The following is a 22,847-nucleotide window of genomic DNA, read 5'->3' as shown; positions in this document are numbered from 1 at the left end:
CTCAACCGTATAACGGAGCCTTTACGGCACCCTAAAAGAACAAAATGTGTAAAAACGTGAGGACAAGGGTTCGGCTTACTTTACACAGATTCACAGCTTAAGGGCTCCCACAATTTTTTTTCTAGGCGGCATTGAAATAAACCACCATTGCTCGGTTACTTTTTCAAAGATGGTACATTGCCGCCTATTCTTAGGTAGGCTCGTATAAAATATGCTAATAATTTTGGCTGTTACTTGAGACTGTGGAAAGCGCCCAAGTAGAAGAATCCCTGACAACTACCACTGGCGATTGCTTTAGAGAGTCAGATGTTTATTACAGCAAATATTATTCTCGTCATAGTGAAATGAGCATCACGCATTCACCATGGGACTCCTCTTTAGGTCCGTAAAGCCATCAAGGTCACGAAAAGTATAAACCATGAAGAATGGTTGCGTAAACGATTTAATGCAATATTTAGACGCCAAAGAACTATTATCAGTAGCCGAGGGCTCAGTGGTTAGGGCACTCGGCTACTGATCCGAAGTTCGCGGGTTCGAACCCGACCGCGGCGGCTGCGTTTTTATGGAGGAAAAACACTAAGGCGCTCGTGTGCTGTGCGATGCCAGTGCACGTTAAAGATCCAAAGGTGGACGAAATTGTTCCGGAGCCCTCCACTACGGCACCTCTTTCTTCCTTTCTTCTCTCACTTCCTCCTTTATCCCTTCTCTTACAGCGCGGTTCAGGTGTCCAACGATATACGAGACAGATACTGCGCCATTTCCTCCCCCCCCCCAAAAAAAAAAAACAATTATTATTATTAATATTATTGTGGTCGCGTTGTGCAGTGTGTAAATAGCGTCGTCTAAATAAATCTATCATCCAAGTCGGCAAACACACCCAATTTTCTGAGTTTCCTTACTCTGGGTCACGTTTCTTTTTTCTTATTGATGATAAGAAATGACGCAAACACCCTCCATGTTTCTTCCGAGTTTCTCATCTGACCTGAGAAAGAGGGCGATGTCTCATTATAGCTGATAACTTTGGCTTTCTGTGTCCGTTCTCACGTAACGCTTCCTGAGTGGATATTTATGTGGTATTGGTAATATTTATCTGGTAAAGTCCTGGCTGTTCACGAAGCAGCAATCCAAAATCTAGCCAGCGAAAAAAATATTACGCATTGAGTCGGCACAAACATGACCATGATCATTGCAACGATATGAATAGAAATTTTAAGGGTAACCTTAATGCATATTCTTGGCAGAAGAAAAAAGATCACAGATAACAATTTTCTGGAAGGATTCCACTTATAAAGCTCCAGTCATCTTAACACAAAACAAAACAAAAAACGACCACAAACATGGTTACCGACAAAAAAAAAAAGCCTTTTTACAATCTTAACGCTGGTTAAAAGCAACGTTTCGATTTTGTGACCAGCGCTTGTGAAGAAGTGTTCTTGACGACAGCAGTCGCATAGAGTAACAAATAGTGTAAAGCAAAGCGTTGGAGATTGGTGCAAAATATTCTTTTGTAGATGAGGGTTTCCACGTCTCTCTTTTGTACTTTCTTTTCCGAGGCATTTTATTTCGCTTGACGTAAATATCAAAAGCCAAATGATTGAAAATTCTGAAAGAAAGGAGGAATAACAAGAAATTATAAATGCGTTAATCTGAAACAGAGACTGCAGGTGCATAGTAAAGGCGTCGGTTTTATAAAAAAGAAATTATTCCGCGCAGGAAAAAATGGATTTTATCTGATGTTGAAAAAAGTGCTTCTAAACTTGTCACAAGCAGACACCTTCCAAGAGTAACTGAGATTAGAACCTTCTTTGATTATTATCTCACGTTGAATTTTTCTCCGTTTTCAAAGTGAAAAGATGACAGCGGCAAGGGCTGAAGAGGAAATGAGATACTTGCTCGAATGCAGACGTCTGCTCTAGTCGTCTGCATTTTGCAATTTTTTCGCTGATACTGACGAAGAATACCTTCACTTCTTTTGATGTCTTTCTGGGGGTTTAAATGTTCTATTGTGTTTTCCTTATGTCTTTTGCTTTTATCTCGCATCACCTTGAGTTTCTCTTTCGCTCTTGTATTGTTACAAATGTTAAAATGCTACCTGCAACTTTCTTGAGAAGTTAAAGTCAACACCCTACCTGGATACGTCATTTTTTCCTTTCGAATCTTTTATAACCTCAAGGTACTCATCAAGCAGGGACACAAAACTACGATCCTTCTACGAGCGCTTCTCACCATTCCGCCAAGATAGCTATAAGTGTGATGTTGCAAATATCCTCAGGTTTCACCGAAGTGCGCGAGTCGTAGCATATAGTGGGGGTGTCAAGTTCAGGTTACGTACCAGCAGAAACTGCCGCCATAATTTGAGGAATTGAATGAAAACACAAAAGAATTCATCTCCGCGGTACCCGAACGCATGCTGTTTTTCTGTGGGTTTTGTAGGAGAGCAGCTACCCAGAATATACCCGTTGGAGGTCGTTGGCTGTCAAACCGTGAGTTCGTCAGCTGCCAGACCGTGAATCCCAGATTTCAACAAGCCAAGGTTTACACGTCAGATATGCTAAGCCTAGTGCCACTGCCGACCTGTCGAGCTGAATAAAATCGTGCCTCTCATAAGCATCCCTCTTCACTCGGTCTGCACCCTCTACCGCAACAAGTGCATTTCTACCCCGCTCTCATCTTTGAATCAAGAGAAAAAGCAGATTACCATTTGAGAGCGTCCGAAAAGGGCGGCTGAGGCAGACGGGCTTGACAGAATTTCTCGCTCGGCTGCGCCTCCTTGCAGGTAAATGGTAGGCAAGCTATCCAGACGACCTGAAGATGATAATTGCCGTCTCCTGCAAACCTTTCCGAAAAGAAAGTAGGAACATGTCTGTTATTTCCGTGTATCTCGATTTCAGAGCACGGGCTTCAGAAACATTAATATTCCATTTTCGTTTCGCAATTATTTCACGACTTTCTGATCTTTCTTTTTATCGATATTTGTAGCATTTGATAGTTATTGTTTTTCTCTGATGTGGCCAGTGGCGGGGCTGTGGGCTGTTTTTAGAGCCAAGACCACTCAGCAAACATTGCGATTGTTTTCTTCGAAATGAAAGGAGCCGTTAGATTGTCCTTCTGCGCAAGTGTGCAGAATAAAGACAGGGTTGCAACACTGCGGCTATAAAGCACTGTCCTGAAATATGTAGCTTAACTCCTTTCGCTTGTGCACATCTCAAAACGAATATTCATTTTTTTATTATACCATATCTTCTGACCCCTTTCAAGAACTAACTTCACATATTATACACTATGCTCTGTATCAACACATCATTGGACATGCGTGCTTTAGTAGTGTAAATTAGTAAAATTAGTATTTTGCTTTCGGATCGATGCTCACAGCCCTAAGCGCATCAGCACAGCTGTCGCGTGCTGGCTAACGTGCGTGAGACAGGCCCAGGAAAGGGATGGTTCCAGAAAAACTGATTAGGCCTACTGCGAGTGGGCTACGGTGAGACGTGCCTCGGTTTCCCGGTGTTAGCGGGCAGCAGTAAAGTAACCGGTCACGCACAAAGCGGGCCGAGTACAGAAAGTGTGGTCCCCAGAAAAAAAACAGACAATGTGGAGAGGTAGGGCACGAGCTTCGAACAGTAAACACTTGGAAGCACAAGTAAATGCAAGCAGAGGAACAGCAAGCGAAAAGACAGGAAGGAATCGCAGAGGCCAGGCGCTGCCTTTTGTGGAGAGAGGCCGATAGCGGTAACAACGTCGTCTAGACAATTGGCTCTCAACAGACAGGCAGGCCCCAACGCCCTCTGTCGGGGGAGGATGGGATGAAGGGAATTTGAGGAAAACACATTTACACTCTTATTGTGGTGGGAAGCATCCCTGAATATCTCTCGTCTTAACAGAGGCGATCATCTCAAGTCAATGCGATAACTTGGAAGGATCTCGGAGGGTTTACAAAGAAAAGAAAGGTTCCCACTATGCTCTGTATCACACACAGGACCACCCCACTTCGAAGAAGAAGTGGAGACCGGCCCTCCTCCCCCTCCCCCACCTCCACCACCATGAAGCCCCTCATTTCTGCCGCAAGGCTAGGCCTATTTTATGCAGAAATAAAGACGTTAAAAAAAAGATTCTCTGTGACATCATTAGGAAGTGTTCGTCAAATGAAGGGACTGATCAATGGAAGGAGGAAGTGAGAAGGCATTCTGCAGTGAACGCCGCAAAAAATTAGCACGATTCAAGTTATGGCGGAAACTACTCGTAATAGCCCGTATTTTTTCAGAGGCCCGCTGCTGAAAAACAGGCGTCTTTTCTTTAGCAGTTAACAAAGACACTTTTTCTCATCCTATTTAGAGGCAGCAGAGGACAGTCATCAGAAAATACCAAGTGTTTCAGGGAAGACTAAGTAATTTTCAAAAATAGGCTTTTTGGGGTAAAAATGTGGCTTCTGCGGCATAGTATTACCAGTGTTGGCGGACACCGGAATGTCGGCGAATTGACTTAAGTAGTCAGCTGGTTAATAAATTTGTGATAATTAAATTTTAGCTATCACAAAGCTAAGCAAATGGATGCTATTAGAGATTTGTAGCCGGTCGTTAGTAAAAGTGATAGGAGATTTTAGAATTTGAAAAACGCGGCGATTATCGTCGGCGTTATGGCTCAACAAAATTTGGCTACATCGTGCCAAAATGCACGTGCTTTGGAAATGCGTGGAGGCAATGCATCCTTTCCAGTGCACGTAACTAGTGAAATGAGAATTTGGTCGAGCCACAGCGTCAAGGGTAATCGCGTTTTATAAATTCAAAAAACTGATATGGTTATTACTACCGACCAGCTTCAAATTTCTATTCGCTACTACGAACCTAGCTGTAATAGTTAAAAACTTAATAAACAATTAATTAACCGGCTTAGTACTTAAGACGATAGACTTGTTTTGTGGTGTCCGCCAACACTGTCAATACTATGCAGAAAATCCAACTTTTTACCTCAGAAAACTAATTTTTGAGAATTACTTAGTCTTCCCTGAGACATCTGGTAAATCATTTGCCTAGCCTATGACACTTTGGAAGACGAGCGAGTCTTGGCAGTTGGGCCCTAAGTAATCATCGAGACCTACGTGATTGGCTGTGAATAGTACAGTTTTAATAAGTCAGAGATAAATATCTCGATCGCTTTCCTTCTTTAGAAATTCAGGGCACTGTTTCTCTGGTCATACGTATTCCTCAAATGCTTAATGTTTTAATTACGTTTTTCGTTGCGATGCCTGAACGCCTAGTTTATTATATGCTCTTATGGGTTGCCTGATTGTGGCAGTTTATTAGCTCCCAAACATTGTAGAGTGCGACGCTGAGAAAAATTTCATAAGTCGTACTGCCGTTCTCTTCCGTAGTGTGTAATCTCATTGCTCAGAGTAGCGGCTTCTCGTGACCAAATTTTGCCTTTGTTTATTGAATCCTCGGGGCCATGGTAATCAGAATGACTAGCATAGTTCGCATGTTCAACCACAGTAGAGAAGCCCATATATCGCTCGATATGCTCCGGCCGCAGTCGGAAGCAGCGCAGGTACCAGGTACGAAAGATACAGCATACCTTTATATCACCTCAACCTTTTCCCCCCGTGCAGGGTAGCAAACTGGTTTCATCTGTCGGTTAACCTCCACACCTTTCCTCCTCCTCCTCCTCCTCCTCCTCCTCCTCCTCCTCCTCCTCCTCCTCCTCCTCCTCCTCCTCCTCCTCCTCCTTCTCTGAAACACCCAGAACTGAGAAATCACGAGTTCGGGAGGCACTACTAAGCCTTTGACTGCAGCAGGATGGTCCCTAAGTGAGGATAAATAGAGCGAGTGCTATAGCAAACGTCAACCCAGGCACGCAATGCATTCCCGGATTATACTTTTCGAGAAATTGAAGAGGATGAGTGCAAATTATTTTTACGCGTTGGTGTTTATTTATACCTTTCAAGTTGTCTTCCTCCTCAGAAAGAAGATATTGTGACGAAGAAGGCGAAGTTGGCAGTGGCCCGAGACGGAGCGCTCGCGCTTGGCCAGCGTCCATTAAAACCGTCTCATTTGCCATCAGTCATCTCGTCTCATTTTTCGGCTGGCCGTCACGTAACATTTGGTGTGAGGTGCGGAGTTCATCCCCATTCTGGTCCGGGAGCTTCGGCTCATGCGGGAGCCGTGGTTGTCGGCCGTGAGTTCTTGGTCTGCGTCGCCCGGCCGTGCCCCAGCCCTTCAGATCCGAACCGATCTCACCGTTGTTCCCTCGCCCCGTCCACCGCGCAGACCACTCGACACGATGAACTGAACCTGACGCAAGGACTCGACCCCACAGACCCGAAACGCTGCCCACACGCGACACCATTCCCGTGCCCATGCCGTAGGGCAGGTCGTGGGGCCGCGGCCTTCGGCTCCTGGTGACCTGCTGCCCGAAAACTTCGCGGACTAAGAATCATTAAGCCATCTCCTTCATCGTGGTGGCCAGCACTTCACCACTTCGTGCTTCCTGTCCCACCATCCTCTGAAACCCATCACCACTTCGCGCGTCTCTTTGTCACCGATCGGGACGATTGCTCGGTGGCCCCGGGTAGTGTGACGAAGAAGACGAAGTTGGCAGTGGCCCGAGACGGAGCGCTCGGCTTGGAAAGCGGCCATTAAATCCATATCTCATTGCCATCAGTCATCTCGTATCAGTCATCAACAATATGTTAATTGCGTAAATGTCTCATCGTCTGAAGCAAGCAGGCTCCAAAATTTGGCAGACTTTTACACTTGTCTTTTGGTTTAGTACATCAAAAAACTAATTTCCTATGCCTTATGAAATATTGAGACCGCAACAAGAACCTTAGCGCTTTCAAACGATCCGCCACTACACTCTTACACGCCCGAGGAAGAGGAGCGCGAAAGCCAAAGCGCACACGTGGACTTCACTACCGAGAATGCACATGAAGACTGATACCAATCTGAGTCGAGCAGTAGTGCTCAGGAAAAAAAAACTAAAGATAATTTTTCATACAGGAACGCTATCGTATAAATCTCACAACACGAGGCAGCGCAGCTTAGTGCCGGTTTTGGTTACTCGATGGTGAAAAACTTTATTTGTTGGCGCGACTGCGATTCACTTCAATCTTTTATATAGACACACCAGTGAGGCCTAGCCAGCAATTACGCGCCTGCTCTCTCTGAGAAGCGCCGCATCAATTGCGCTGCTGCGCTTCTGAGCGAAATTTATCTAAGGTCTGAATCGCGGTGGCAAGGAATCGAAAGCCCCCCCTCCACCGGGAGGCCTGGAAGAGGAGCCTTCTGCAATGATTCATTCTCTCCTGCCAGAAACTACTGTGAATAGCTTAAATTATTAATGCCAAGTGGTGAATAACTAAAGCCACTGGACATATGGTGATACAGCAGGCTAGTGGCACACGCACCGCGAACGCGTTAGCGCTCCTTAGCGATTGACTCTGATGTTATGTTGACTTCCACGTTATCTTACGCATTTTCTTCTGGTAGCAGTTGGACAATAAAGGTTTACAAGAACCGAAAGAACAAACCGCAGGTAATTTTAGCATGCTAATAATGGTAACTAAGAGATAGCCACTGTCGCGAGAGAACATTGCTATGTGTTCTGACAGACAACCTTGGAGAAACCTAATGGCGCGTATATGTAGCAAACAAAAAGTAAATTGTGAAATTTAACGCCCGGAAGTGATGCATGGCTACAAGTGACGTCCCAGTGGAGGGTTCTGGAATAATTTATATCACCTTTAGTACTTTATGAGGTGAGATTTGGACTCTCAGCTGTGGTTCCTACCTCAGTCTACGCTGGTTCTAGGCAGGTGCAAAAATATAAAAGGGCTCGTTGTGTCCGTAGCCTCTTCATAAAAATTGTAACAGGTTGAACCAAAGAAGGAATACTAAAATATTAATCCGTTTTGATTAGGAAAGTATAATATTTCTCCTACTTGACCAGAATAAAGCTTGGTTTGCAAAAGCAAGAATTTATCACTATTCCGGTGGCAGCACACAATTCACTCGTACCAGTGACGAAATGGCTAAGAGCTCTTGCATCTAGTCCAGAGAACCTAGATTCGCGTACCAAGAGGCTAAATAGCAAAGAAGAAGAATCTTTACTCTATAGAGCATGATGTAGTTGCAGCATATTGCAGGTGAGGAAGAACCTGCGCGTGTGATAAGCACTGCGCGCAGTAGAGCGCACGCTGTTATATATAGTGGTCAGCTATTTCGCTTTATGATGCCCCAAAGGATCGATCAGTTACCGTGCCGTGGACATTCGGCGTCCCCGTACCTTCTGGCGGGATAACTGACTCTTCCACAATCGGGCACACAGAAGAGAGCTAGGACCACGGTTCTTGCATTTCACGTGATCCTCAACAGAACTGGCGCTAGCCAGGATAGTTTCGCGAGCCGAGCTCTCGTCCTTTTACGATTTTCCGGCGGTCATAAAATGGCAGTAAGTACGAAAGCGTTAGACATACTCCGCAGAAAGCGACCCACACAGCATCTGCAAAAGATACAGCGAAGAGATGAACCAGCACACCCCAACCTCCAAACAGCTCTGATTCCCGTTTCCGCACTGATGCCGCGTTGCAGCGTGCAGGGCAATTCACATCCGCCGGTCACCCCCTGGACAGAACAACGATAATTACTGGCCATTTCGGGGTGAGTGCGTACGCAGAAGGTGGGTGGCGTCAACGTTGCACCTACAGCATGCGAACGCCAAGCGCTTCAATACTGGCTTGCTTCTGGAAAATCTATCTTTGGGTAAGGGACACGCGTGCCACTTGCTTGCTTTCTCGGCAAGAGTTTGGCTGGTGGAATGTGAATGCAGAGGGTACCGCTTAATGCCACGAAGATGAAGTTGCGCACCCAGTTTATTATGGCGCGCTAGGGCATTTTTTTTTTGTATTGGTATAGGAAGTGGTGGCCATGTACGCTACAAGTGTGGCAGAATCCTAATATTGTGAAAGAATGCGTCACCTCTGATTGCCGGGATCAGGCCACACCCCGCACCTGGTTATTCAATTCTATTGACTGGCAGATTTTTTTTGTATACGGTGGTGAATTGCGCGGGCCCAGGATTCGGACCGCGATTCTCTTGCATGCGAGGTGGATGCTCTACATCTACACTATCGCTGCGGCCTGTAGCATGCACTTACAATACGTGCTCACTACACTCGTTCAAATATCAAAATTCATTACACGATGGCATAGGGCCTGAAGTCCTTAATTTCTCACTTATTTTAAAAAGCTTGACATCGCTTCGGCTCTGTGGATCGCCAACCTCTCCGTGGGGAGCAAACGCGCCTATTCAGCAGCCGCTAGTGCTGGCCTCAAATAAAAGTAGTTTCTCTCCTCTTACCCTCCAATTATCTGCTGTTGACGTGGTAGAGATTGCACATCTTAAATGTTGCGACTTAATAGAGCGGTCTATATTTGTAGTCTACACTGGCGCACTCAATAAAAAAGCTAGCTGTGAAGGACAAAAAAAAAATATCTGAAGAAAAAGAAAGAGAAGGAATAAAAAGCGATATAACAAAGGTAGACTGAACACACTTTCGAAGTGGATTTTGAGATAGCTGCAGAAGGTGGCTCTTGCGTACTACGGGAGCCCTCGGAAAAGAAAGTCGTGCTGTGTAATGTACTAAAGAATGCAAATTCATTCCGAAGAGACCGCGCACATCAAGAACGTTATATATTTTAGACAACAAAGCAACCATGGGTTGTGTAATTCAGGTTATGAAGTACTGCTGTCGAGAATGGTCGCACAACAATTTTTTTTTACTTACACGAAGTATTCTTCCGACAACATTGCGCGTATTCGTGTGACACTAACCAGTGCAAGGTGGTCACATGGCTTCTCAGCCTCGACATCCTACTCGGCAAAGGCCACGGGCGGCAAAAAGGGAGACTAGTACCCGGGGGCTAAAGATCAGTAGAACGCTTTGAAGCGGCGATCCGTATGAGATAAATCATATATTTAAATTGTCCTCTATCAGGCGGAAGTTTATTTTCTGGCTGAATTCAGTATATAGAGCAATAAAAAAAGCACCACTGCTGGCAATCGCTACACCTAGATACCAGCCTGAAAAGTGAATATGAGCAAAGGATACAGCGATCGATTTGAGTAGCGTAGACCAGAACGCAGAAAGAATGGTAACGGCTACACAAAAGGATGCTATATAACGGTACAGCGAAAAGATAAACAACTTAAAAATAGCTTTGGTTCTCTCCCCGGGCAGAAATCTGCATGATGTGTCCAATAAGGAAGCTCGATAAGAGGAAACTTACTCGATCCATAGTGTAGACGATGACGCTCACCGGGGTTCCTGCAGACACTAGCACGCCAGCAAGTCATTGCCTTTGCGGATAAACACCTGCCTGCCCCGAGACGCACTCAGGCGAAGGTGCTTGCTTGGAGAAGCCAGATGACGAGCCCCCTCATCTGAATTGCAGAAAAGATGAAGGAGCTGTGGACGACGTGAGCGCTTCTTTTTTTTTTTCTTCTGAACATTTTTATACAGAGTAGGCGATACAAGCCAAGTTTATACGACTCGCTTCATTGCCTAAGCCTTAGATCTCCTCACTGTGTATTCTTTTTTGTCTAGAAGAGAATCACAAGCGGGAAAGGGAAGAAAAGTATGATGACCGTGGATGATTTTTATCACGTGTTCTTGGTCTTTTGGCCTCTATCTGAAGTCTCCTTGTTGTTGTTTTCTTCCAATTCAAGTCCCATTTCATAAAAGTTGCCATGCTTCTTAACTGAAATGTTTATTCGACGATGACAAATAACTCAGGAAAAGACAAAATAGGTTTCCTTCCTTTGTGTAAGCGTCCTTTAGTGCCCAGGTGGCGAACTGTTCCACTGCGCGCCTGAAAACTGGCACCGTCAGCCCCATGCGCCGCTACATACGCGAGAAAACATTCTGAACGAGTAGAGACAGGCCATTCGACTAGGCTATTTCGACCTAGCCAAGTCACATGACACATGCCATGAATTGCTTCGAAACAGAGCGCAATCTGACGCCTGTAAGCACTGCTGTGAGGCGTGAAAAGGCACTACGGGTGCTTAGAGAACTCGTTTGTGTTGCTGTTATACGGTACTGCCACTGACACAGCAAATTTTAGCGCAGATCACCCATCTCTTTGAAGTTACAAAGCGTAGAAAATGCACTGTATGTTTGCTTTTACTTTTCCTCTCGCCTTGTCTCGAAAGATGTGCTACCTTTCCGAGTTCATCCGGACCCTGACTTTGTACTCGATGTGTTGCTTTGCGAATGCTTTGCTGCATTCAAAGCTGCCCGTACTAAACAGTAATGCAATAAAAAAAGGCGCAGAAAATACGAAAAGACAAAGCATCCTGACCCGCCAACTACGACGTGCTCCAGGTGAAAATAAATAGACTAAACACCACTCATCTGGTGGCGCCTTGTTGCACATTTGCTGAGAAAATGACAGATACAATCTCTCGCAAGTACACATCTGAAAACACTGGATATTCCGAATTGGACATCACGTATATCGTGAGCCTATCTTCGCCTCGGAGGCCAAGCTAAGCCTCCGGACTTGAGGGCCAAAGAGCAAGAGCATGTCAAGCACAAACCATTTTTAATCTGTCTGCACAACTCTTGTACCCCTTCCTTTCCAAACCCACAAACCTTCTATCCTACTCAGAAATTAGTAAAAAAAGAATTGATTAATCGACACCCTTTTCTCATGTCCCTGCAGGACAGGCGTCGCTCCATGGCAGGAAGCTCACGAGCGCATATTTGTTCCCCGTAGGATATGCAGACATACTCCCATATGACCTAATATCTTAAATGCGTCCCCACGCACGCCTGAGAATAAAATGATAAACTGAAAGCACGATTACGGTTATCGGTAACACGAATAGAGAGTGCAGCTTAGTGGGGGTATTTCTCGTCGGTATTCACGTCGTTGGTTGTAAATCGTGATAGAATGCAAACACGACGCCTACAGGCGGAATCAGCTGAATTTAGCGCCTGAGAGCGCCACTTGCATTGCCATGTGTCCAATCTAGCCACATCCTCGCGCTTCATCATTGCTCCTCTCCACGTCTCATCCCTTCTCCCGTTTTCATGCTCATGTTCCTAGAGAAATCGATACTGCAGATGCACCGCTGGCTGACTCAAAAAGTGGTTGAGTGTTGAGCGGTTGAGTTGGGAGGGCCTCTTCGCATTAGTGTGGATGCGTTTAAGCAGTGTTTCCTACATGTTTTAGGTACTACTCCTTACATACATGGACAGACCTTTCATCAGTTAACACTGGCGACATGCAGCAAATTGCGCTGTAAGTGTTGGACGTTGTGCTTTATGCCTTAGTTAGACGAGGCCATGCTGTTGGTGCATTCAAATAGAGAAATGTTCAAGCAGATCCTGACACTCAGTTCCGATCTCTGAGCGGTACAGTACCGACTTTCCTGGTTTAGTCTTCCAACTTGTACGACGTTTTAAGCCAAGATATTTGTTCTGAAGTATCTCGAAATGCAACCTAAAAGATAGCACACACCAGAGGAGACGGTAGATAATTTATATGGTATTAATTATGGGTCATTCCTTTCTTTAACGGCTACAGTACGAAAACTTGCGATGTCGCATCCTGGCTCTCCACACAGGTATTTCAACGGCGATTTCTACTTAAAAGACCGGGGTAGGAAAATATATGTTTTTTTATCTCTCTCTGTCTCCAGTGAGTAGAATAATGCAATCTAAAATTGAGGACACTCAAGTCAGATGCCCGTGATGTTCAATCTTGTTTCTTTATTTCAAACCCGACTACAAAACTTATCAGAACAAGGGCTTTCGACCTGCAGTCTTTCTTGTTCAGAAATGCCGTGCTATTTCACTACGCCTCACAACTTTCTTTTTCTCTTAAACATGCTATTTAATGGAGTGATGCAGCTTTTTATTTATATGATCTATTTAAAAAGACTTTACAAGCTGGAATCAAAATCATCCTAGAACCGAACACTTCGAGGTAACAAAACACTAGAAGCGGGGAGAATTAGCCCTTTTACTTCCGGACGGTGTTAGCGATAGTGCCAGCAAAAGTAGCACATAAGGAGTAAAAAAGAGCAAGAAAAGACTGGAGGCGTAAAAGCAAGCGTTGAGGGTGGCGTAGGGTGGCGTAAAAGCAGGGTGGCGTAAAAGCAAGAGTTGAGAAATTGCACGAACTATCGCAGAGAGCAATGTAACGTGGCTTAAACAACAAAAATTATTCTTCAATGAAAAAGAAATAAACAAAATAGGACCCAAAGTAAAAATGAAAAATACGAAAAACATTCGCTTCAATTCATATAGGCAACGTGGCACTCGGCACCGCCCCAAATCAAAGGAGGTGCTAAAAATAAATTTTTTTAAATTTCTGTCCGTGTTTGCAAGTACTGTTGAGAGTAAAGAATTATGCGGCCCTGCGTTCTCTCTGGCGTGTTGTTCTGGTTGTTTGCTTTCAGCTGGTGGAGTGGCACGCACCCACAGCGGGGGATTGGCCAGGGTGCCTTGCATGCATACGGTAGCTGTTGTTGTTGTTAGCCTTTCAAAAGATGGCACACACCTATGGCATGTTGTTGTTGTGGTTGTTGCCTTCGTGACATGGCACATGCCGGTGCCATGCTGGCGTGTGCTGGTGTGTGCTATAGGCACTTCATCTTCTTCGCCACTTAGCCCGCGCTGGCCCCGCGGGTCCCTGCAAGGAAACAGATTAGTCTCGCAAGAGAGCACAAACCGCTCTTTCTTTGATTCCCCTTTTATGTTATCATCGATCTCATACAAAAGACACACAGTACACACCGCTCAATCCACTGAGCTGCAAAACAAAAGCGGGCAGCAATACGGGGGTAAGTACTCATTGACAACCACCCAAGAGCAGCCATACGGCTACTGAGGAAAGCAATTCAGCTTTCTTTTCGCCAACCGGTAGTTCTATAAAAGGTGGGCTAAAGAATGGATATGGAGTGTTTTTTTTCTGTTAGAGAATGCGCAGCCCAAGCATGCTCCAGTATTTCACGCGAAAACCATGAGAGCATGGAAGCATTATTCGGACGATCACATTTTGAGGAACCAAAGATGTTTTGTGCCCATTAGGAAATGCTGCAAATAGAGTACATACGGTCCTCATCCAACCCATTTATCTCAGTACTTTCTCTTGCGTTTTCCTCAACTCTACCTTATTTCGTTTCATTCTCTAGCCGGTGCTTACTGTAAAATTACTTTCACTGAACTTTAAATGTTGTTTGCACTGTGCGGTCGTCCAAAAACTTTGCCCGTACAGCTGAACATGTTTTAAGGCGCCCCGCTCACACGATGCCGGGCTCAAAATTAAACACCATAACTAGGCGGGCGAGTTTGATACATTTTTAAAAATGTATCACCAGAAATGCATGACAGCGCTTCTTCTGGGTTTTCTACCCTTGAAGTCCTCGTTTTCTACGCTGTTATTTTCAAAATTAAACTTTCGAGGTATTCAGAAAAAAAAATTATCTGACTAGCAAGAGCCAATGCCTAGCATCGCAGGAAGCCTGCTTCAACAGAACCAGATGCCTACAGTCGCAGAGGTCATGTCTGGTTGCAGTGTGCTGATGCCTGTAGAAAGGAAGAGGCAGATGGAAGGCAGGGAGGTTGTTCACAAGGGTGTACTGATCAGCGCTTGTCCCCTTCTTTCTGTCTGTGTCTGCTTGTGCGCTGTTTTTTCACCAAGATGCAAAACCAACTAGCCCATTCAGCTGCTTTACTGACACTGATTTGCTACCGTCCGCTGGTACAAAAGGAAGAGGAATATAAAAGCAAAAGAGGGAGTGATCAGGTGCATAATCACCACATGTAACACAGGCATGACATGCACAGGAAATGAAGCAGTGTTTTGAAGCGAAAAGCTTCACTACGCCAACTTTTCGATCCGTTAGCAGGGCCGCAAGTTAGACCTTGAATGTAGCTAGGAGTGTCCGTGGCGGCAAGTTTAACCTTGAGAATGGGTAGAGGTCAAACCATGAGCGTAACTGGTGGTAGTCAGGTTCGACACATGACGTCGCCTACAACAGCGACACCAGCGGCTGTTACACCATCTCCGCCTTTGACCTTTAACCTTGACCTTTGACTTTCGAATAAGTGGTAAAGTGTCTGCCGGCATCGCATGCGGAGGTCATGAAAGTGGGTTCTCCATAAAACGCCGATGCACTTTGATGCGTTCACCAAAACGATAGGTGTGATTGATGCGACCCATGCCGTGGAGAGCACGTGGCTACCAATCTGACGAGCACCGCGCTAAGCAACGCTAACGTTGCCGCTCTCACGTACCTTGGTGGACACCCGAATCGCGCCGTATGCGAAAAGAAATGAAAGCTGGTTTTAAGAAAAGAAAATGGCGCAATGTGAGACAGGCGTCATTACCTTTGCCCCAAAAAACAATTTCTTTTTCAATTTCGATCTCTGAAATTATCTGCAGGGCTTGCGCTTCTTTTGGAAACGGGTTTGGTTCCATATCTCCGCATACAACGAGCAATAATACACTTGTAAATATCGCCGAGCTATATCAAATATATACCGTCTTGTGTAAACACCTTTATTGTTGTTTCGAAGAAAGCAAGATGTTTAACAAATAAAAAAATCCTGCTGCTGTGTGTGTGCGTCAGTATGGCTATCTATGGAAACCGACAGCCGCTCGACAGGGAGATGCCGCGCTGGCTCAGTGGTCAGCGCGCTCGGCTACTGATCCGGAGTTCCCGGCTTCGAACTCGACCGCGGCGGCCGTATTTCGGTGGAGGCGAAATACAAAGGCGCCCGTGTGCTACTCGATGTCAGCGCGCGTTAAAAATCCCCAGGTGGTCGAAATTATTCCGGAGCCTTCCACTACGGCACCTCTTTCTCTCTTCTTTCACTGTCACCTTCGCCCCTTACCTTACGGCGCGGTTCGGGTGTCCACCGAGATAAGTGAGACTTACTGAGCCGTTTCCTTTCCTTAAAGACCAATTTTTCATTTTAGCAGATGTAGTATTGGTTTATTAAAATAATAAAAAAGGAAGGATGATATTTTTGCTAGCCCCAGCATCTGCCATCGATACTGAAGCACCTTAGCTGGGGCAGCGGAAATAAAGGATAGCGGGCGGAATGGAGAAAATAAATTAAAGAGTTGAGGGGATATGAAGAGAGGATGGGGGAGAGGTAATATACAACAACTATTTACACAACCTGTACACATTTTTTAATGTGTAAATAGTTTGTGTATAAATGCAGTTTTTCGCTTTCGACCAGGGTTAACCAGAGCGAAACCACCAGCAATTTTTTAAAGCCTATGGAGATGACAATAATTCTTTCCCGGAATTTAGCGTAGTGCTGAATGGTATTGTGTGCACCGCACCTCTTCGCGCTATATTTCACCTCAGTGCGGTATACGCTGGAGCATCACGCTAATATCTGCTTGTCTCGGAAACTTCTGCAGCTCTGAAATATACTTTAGGCGTTGCAAGCCTACAGGATGTGGATGTTATTGCAAGCGCTTTGAAGAGTCCTTAAACGCCAGATGCAGTATGAAATTCGCTTGGGTGCTATATTTACCACCGTCTAACTAAAGTCCTCCCTTTGCTATTAAACGTTAAGGAACCTGCACACCGCTTACATAGAACTCAAGTTATTGTATGTTCATGAAAAAGCACTTCATGTCAAGAGCGACTTAAATCTGGCACAGGGGCTCACCTCAGGGTGGAAAACATGGCTGAAATTGTGTATTGTATGGAACCAATTTCGGACGACGGAAGAACCGGTCGCTGGCACCTAGCCAATAAGAAACCAAAGAGGAAGCATACTCGCCCCTTGTCTTTCCGCAATAGTGGTATGTGCGCACCCAGGGTGAGAGCCGCAGCATCTCTGCGGCGGCGCATTCGAATCACTGCGTAGGGTGAAAGCCGAGGTGTGAACCCACCATAAAGAAACCTAAGGGTTTGCGCGTTCTTGTGCCTGTGTAGGCTCTACAGCGGTGGATACTACTAAAGCGCAGAATGTTTCCTACCAATTACGTAGATTTCTAAGATCAGCTCGTCCTGGTCAACCAAGCGCCGGATATGCTTAGCACTTAATCTGCGCTTTTTGATAAAATTATTTTCTCTGTTGAGATACTCCGGATGGAACTGAACACTTGTCCTGTTGATAATGGTCGTAGCATACCATTCAAGCACGCGTTACGGCTGTTAGTACTCAAACAGTGCTGTAGTAAATACAGAAGAAAATGAAGCAACATGTGCGAGGTAGTTTCCGGTGTCAACATCTTACAGCAGGAAACCTTGCTCGAATGAAATTCAGCCATCATAGTAACCAAACACAACAACGCTTAAGTAACGCACTGGGTAACGTGCAGTCAAGCGCAACGCATAGATAATTAACGCTTACGCATCTTTTAAGTGCTGCGCTGGGCCGTCAAATGCCCTGGCCAGTGCCGGCAGGCCGTTTTACAATCTCTAAGCTGCAGTAGATGCTCTATGCATTTTGTGCAGAGCATAATTCGGGCCTGCACCTGATCTCGCAGACCAGATAGACAACGCTTTTTTGTTCAGAGCAACGTGATCTTAGCGTTGGAACCTTAGGTTGAATCTGTGTAATGTTTGTTCACCAGTTAGATGCAAAAACAGGCAGCTGCAACAAGCGCATTATATATTTGTTTTTTTTTCGGCTGGTTACTGTTAACAAACATAAACGTTCGAGACGATAATAGAGGCTTTTCAGTCAAACGGCCTATAGCCCATGAAGTGTTTGCTAATTCGGTATATTTAGACAGAATAGCACAGGCCATCCACAGATGATTTTACTCTTTGTATACGCTGCGCAGCATTCTGAACTGAAGTCCATACTTACATATCGGTACCAGTATAAAGCGTGCTCGAAGAGCTGTTTGCTTAGTGTTATCCCCTTTTGCTTGCAAGCGCATCGCATGTACCAGCCGTGGTTAACGAAGTTCTTTTTTTCTACCCTAACAAAACTTTTTCCGGCCTTTTCTTTTTAAAAAACACATCCCCTTTGAATGCAATCATCGGCCCTGGTCACAATCGTGAAAGGAAACTGTCCACTTTGACAAAACGGAAAGCACTGCCAGCCATATTCCACCTTTGCCGGGAGTGTTTATCTCACGTACCTTTCACTGATACCGACTAGCTATACTGGACTAACAAGAAACAATGAGCTGTTCCTTCTGACGCTCACAGTGTTCTGAGCGCCCTGTTGTAGTGGGCGGAGGGTCGCAGATCATTGGTCAGCGAAAGGGCGGCCAGGATACGTAGGGGCCGATCGATGGCTGGTAAGGCGTTTGCTTACCGTAGGTCAAAAATATAGCCATAGAGAGAGAGAGAAAGAGCATCGTCTCAATTTGAACGCAGGTGGGAGCAGGATGGCGTAACAGTGAAGCCCTTCCAGAGCAAAAAGGCGGATATCAGACCGTTTTTGCCCCTTCAACAAAGTGCATCGCCAGACACGACAAATTACAGCTGAGCTGCAATCTCTGCAAGTTGTCTGCACCCCACTCGAACAGCAAAGCGCAGCAAAACGCAGAGCCTCTGCTTTGATATCTGGTGCCTTTCAAATGGCTTCGTTTTCATTCTCCATTTTGGCTTACACCTTTTCACTCCTGCACAGCTTCAGTCATTTGTGCCATTTTTTGTGCGGGTACCGGTGTCGCCAGCGTTCACTGCCATGCTGAGGAATTCCTTGGTTTAATATTAAATTTAAAGCGAATTTTTTTATGCTACATAATTTGCAGAAACATTTTCTGCCTGACCTGAACAAGAAGACATGAAGGAAAAAAAACTGGCCAATGCTCGAAGCTTGGAATGTCGCTCAGTCGTCTAAGTTCTGTTACAGCCGCTGATATTTTTTACGAACAGCTTTAAGGTTTGGGAAGATGGAAAAAGTCTTCTGAAGATTTGATGATTCCAGCCGCTTAGGCTCCAAGCGCAGATATTACGTTTGACCTAGTATACAGCTGTTCCCTAAGCAAACGTTTATAAAGAATGCCGTCAAAGCGCGTCCAATGCAGAAAATAACTCATGGCATGTGCACATGAAAATAATGTAAAATGATGATCAGCTGCGTAGCTAAGTGTTTTTGTTAAAGCATCTTTTCTGCAAAAAGCACCGCGTGTGAAGAGAAAAAACATTCGCTTTAGTTTAAAAAAAATAAATGGGATGTTCCATCAAAAGTCGTCTATGGTGATAACATACCGCGTTGCTACTCGTGTGCACTAAAGCTTCGGTGGTGCGAGTGCACACGACACGATCGTCGTAATGCGTCACACGGTTAGAAATTGTAGTGGCTCTGGTTGGAACAGTACTTTTCATTGTTTCTGTTTCAACATAATGTTACGTGGCGGCCAGCCGAAGAATAACGAAATTACTGTTTCAATGAGATGATTTTTAATGGCCACTGGCCTAGCGCGAGCGCTCCGTGCCGCGCCAGTGCCAGCTTCGTCTTCTTCGTTACACTACCGGGGGCCAGCGAGCCATCGTCCCGATCGGTGACCAAGAGACGCGTGAAATGGTGATGAGCCTGGGAGGATGGTTGGACAGAAAGGAGAAAGTGGTGAGGGGCTGGCCACCACGATGAAGGAGATGGCTGAATGATTCCTGGTCCACGAAGCTTCCGGGCCGCTGGTCGCCAGGAGAGGACGGCCGAGACCCCAGGAAGCGCAGAATGGTATTGGCAGGAGAACGGTGGCGTCACGTGTGGGCGGCGTCTCGGGTCAGTGGGGGTCGGCAGGTCGGGTCCTTGCGTCGGGTTCTCTTCGTCGTGTCGAGTGGTCTGGGCGAGGTAGGTTCGGGTCTGAAAGGCTGGAGTACGGTCGAGCAACGCAGTCCAAGGACTCACGGTCGACGACCACTGCTGACGCAGGATGCCGAAGCTCCAGGACCATGATGCCAATGATTCCCCAGCACCTCCCACCAAATGTTACGCGGCGACCAGCCGAAGATTGAGAATGAGGTGACTGTTCCAATGATTTGATTTTTAATGGCCGCTGGCCTAGCGCGAGCGCTTTGTCCCGCGCCACTGCCAGCTTCGTCTTCTTCGTCGCAATATTAGGTCATTTGATCAAGGTAAGGGTATACCAATGAACATAAATAATCCAAAGCTGGACAGAGGCTGAAAACGAGGCTGAAATAGCTTTACAGGATTCTTAAAACAGTTTGGCTGGTTTTGACTCCTACAATTCATGGCGCCTTCGCTGATGATACAGAAGAAAAACCTTTACACGTTCTGAATGAAGATTCACATTATTAGTAGTCTGAGGTTTGATCTTAAAGAGTGTAGTCACCAAGGCGCTGTTCCAAACTTTAAACAACCTCTACTTGCCCATAGACATTACGTGACTTGCACCGTCGCGCGCAAAGCCTATAAGCCTCTAAGGCTGCCTCACTCACTATGCAAACACGGAAGCCAGAGCTCGAATAATTTTGGTAAACAGCGGAGACTCTATGAATTTGTCTATATTTTTTTACCAGACAGTATACCTTTGAAACGAAGGAAAGCAAACAGAGGAGCGAAAGGCCTGCACACAATTTAAGCTGGCCGCCTGTAGGGGGATTAGGGCTGCAAGAAAGGGACGCAGTTCAGAATTATGAGAGAAAGCAAAGCAAAACTGTTTGATGCTGTAGGCACTCAATTTTTATGTACGGCCTCAAAGAGCTCCAACTCCCCAAAAAGTGGTCTAACATCACCAGCGCCAAGTACTGCGTATAAAAGAGCTATAATAAATCAAATGCTTGGAACACGAAAGCTTGAAGAGTGAAGAAATTTTTGTTGTGTCCTGAGCCTACGATTCTTTAGAGTCTTCCCTGGTGGCATAATGAGGCAAATTGAACGGCTTCGTAAACTGTGCCCCAATCACACTTTGCTTTTTGCTTAAATTTGCAGCCAGATGGAGTGATCTCCAGTGAGTGATAAATATTTTCTGCTGCCTTTCTTCTATTGTAATAAACCCTACATAGTAATTACAGACGCACATGCAGTGCGTTTAAGAGCTCCCACACCGCTTCCACTAGTGGGCCGGAAAACTTCTTTCAAATCACTCACAAAAATTTGATTAGGCCTACTTCTCACAATTACTCACAATGATGTGCCGTCAGCTGTAGTGATAATCTAAGATTTATATATGCTCTCGCTTACCGAATTCTGGCTCCCTAATCGAGTACAAATATCAGTTTCCTGCTATTTCTCCAGGAGCGTTGATTTTAGGCCCAGCCTTTTGTTTAAGCAACTGTCTCGCTGAAGGGAAGTTGTCATTCTTTAAATATCGGTTGTCTCTTTGTTTATAATCGAAATATTAATTCTGCTACGTCAGAAAAACTATTTTCCAACAGTAAGTCAGTAAATCATGAAGGCAGACTGCAGAAAAGATTAAATCTGTTTTAAACCTTACTTTCAGTTCTTGATTGCGTGGAAGAAAGAATTACAGACGCCCAATGCTTTTTTTGTCCTGTAAAGTTGTGCTTAACCAATACAATAGCGCACGTGGTAGTAATATGACAATGTGTGGTGTTGAGGCAAAGGTGTTAACTGGAAGTTGGTAGGCTTATATGCGATTTAATTTATCCTGCCAATATTTCAGCTTCCACTCGAAAAAGCCTATTCGAAATTATCAGGTGGCTTGCAAGGAATTGTTCTTCTAGCACGCGAACTTTTTTTAAACTAAAGACTGCAAAGTGATCAAATAATAAAATTTTCATTTTTTTGGGGGGGAATAAAATTTGTCCAATATATTGTCAAGGCATAGCGTTGCAACCTTTTGCATTTGTTCGGTAATTTAGGAGGTATTTTCAGGAGCAAAATATTGTTTATTGCTTCAATTATTCGTTGAAAATAAGTTTCCAGTACCTCTTTCACGCTTTTGGTGCCTTCATTGTGGGAATTGATTCTTTTTTTGGGTGATTATTTGCAGCTTGCTTATTTGTGTATCATCTGGGAAATCAATCGCTGTCAAAGGTGCCTTAGTTACAGAGAAAATGTTCCTGGCATGCACAAAATTAGAGCTTTCAAGAAAATGCACTTTGCTCGGGTAGTCGCAATCCGTAATTTTGACTGATCTAGAGCCTTCAACATCGTTTCCTTGAGGCGGCTTATGAAAACATACATGCAACATTACATCATATTCCTTTTGTTCTTGTTTTCCGCACGTGCCTTAAAATCTGTCCATGTTGCCGTGATGTTTTAAGGTTGGTTGAGCGCCAAATCATTAAACAGAACTGGTGCAACATAAAGATTTTCATCGAACCGTCTGTTCTCCCTCAGCTCGGCACAGTAACGGGCAGCAAAGCCCGTTACTGTGCCGCTTTGCTACTTTCACCTTTCGGAAACACCAGGAACTATGGTGCGCGACAGCAAGACAATTGATGACAATTCAGAATTGGAAAACAGATCCAAACTTCCCAAACTGAAATACTCAGTCATAAATACATTGAGAGGTATTTATTTAGATTTTGAACAAAAAAAAAAAACAACAACCCAGTTTTCATCGTTTTAATTTGTTTCAAGCTAAAGACAGCAACATAAATGTTCCCTGCCTCAACTAACCTCTTAATTAAAGAGCGCACGTGCATTGCTGACGCTAATTTTAAATGCGCTCAGTGATTGTTCTTGTCCCTTTATGCATCAATCTTCTTTGTGATTTTTCTTGTGATACATAAAGGTGTGCATCACTTTATGCATCATTTCTTCCACTAATACTGGTTAACATTTATTTGCCAGTTTCCTCTTTTTATCACCTGAACGAAATCCTTGCCTTAAAACCAAATGAGAAGGGTAAAGTGGGGCGGTTCTGTTTCTCTCGTAGACGGTGCTTTCATTTCTCGAAGCCAAGTTACTCTATGCT

The sequence above is a fragment of the Amblyomma americanum genome, chromosome 6, assembly GCF_052857255.1.
Source record: "Amblyomma americanum isolate KBUSLIRL-KWMA chromosome 6, ASM5285725v1, whole genome shotgun sequence".
Classification (NCBI taxonomy): domain Eukaryota; kingdom Metazoa; phylum Arthropoda; class Arachnida; order Ixodida; family Ixodidae; genus Amblyomma; species Amblyomma americanum.
Note: the sequence above shows the minus strand (reverse complement) of the source record.